This window comes from Haliaeetus leucocephalus, unplaced genomic scaffold, assembly GCF_000737465.1.
Source record: "Haliaeetus leucocephalus isolate CR32 unplaced genomic scaffold, Haliaeetus_leucocephalus-4.0 Scaffold193, whole genome shotgun sequence".
NCBI lineage: Eukaryota > Metazoa > Chordata > Aves > Accipitriformes > Accipitridae > Haliaeetus > Haliaeetus leucocephalus.
In genome coordinates this window covers 83,049-83,271 of record NW_010972629.1, presented here as the reverse complement: position 1 = coordinate 83,271, position 223 = coordinate 83,049, and the positions used below count along the sequence as shown (strand labels likewise).

General features: G+C 84.3%; 1 protein-coding gene across 2 annotated transcripts in view; it reads left to right on the top strand.

The window, feature by feature from the left end:
• The first annotated feature begins 79 nt into the window (after positions 1-79).
• Positions 80-223, top strand: part of ZNF687 (zinc finger protein 687) — a 30,168-nt gene continuing 30,024 nt past the window's right edge. For both annotated transcript variants that reach the window (XR_774221.1, XM_010565477.1), the window contains exon 1: positions 80-156. The gene's annotated coding sequence lies outside the window, so the exon portion shown is untranslated. The remainder of the gene's footprint in view (positions 157-223) is intronic.

Sequence of the window (223 nt, the reverse complement as noted above, 5' to 3'; positions counted from 1 at the left end):
GCGGCGCGGGGAGGGGTGGGGGGGGCGGGAGCGCTGCGCGCGAGGGGCCGGCGGCGGAGGGCGGGGGGCGCGAGCCAAGCAGGAAGTGGCTGAGGAGAAGCGGCCGCCGCGGAGGGGCCTGGGCGGGAGCCGGCCGCCCCCCGCCCGCAGCAGCAGGTACCGCCGCCGCGGGACCCCAGGGCCTCACACGGCCCAGGGGGGTGCTGGGGCGGGGCTGGGGGGC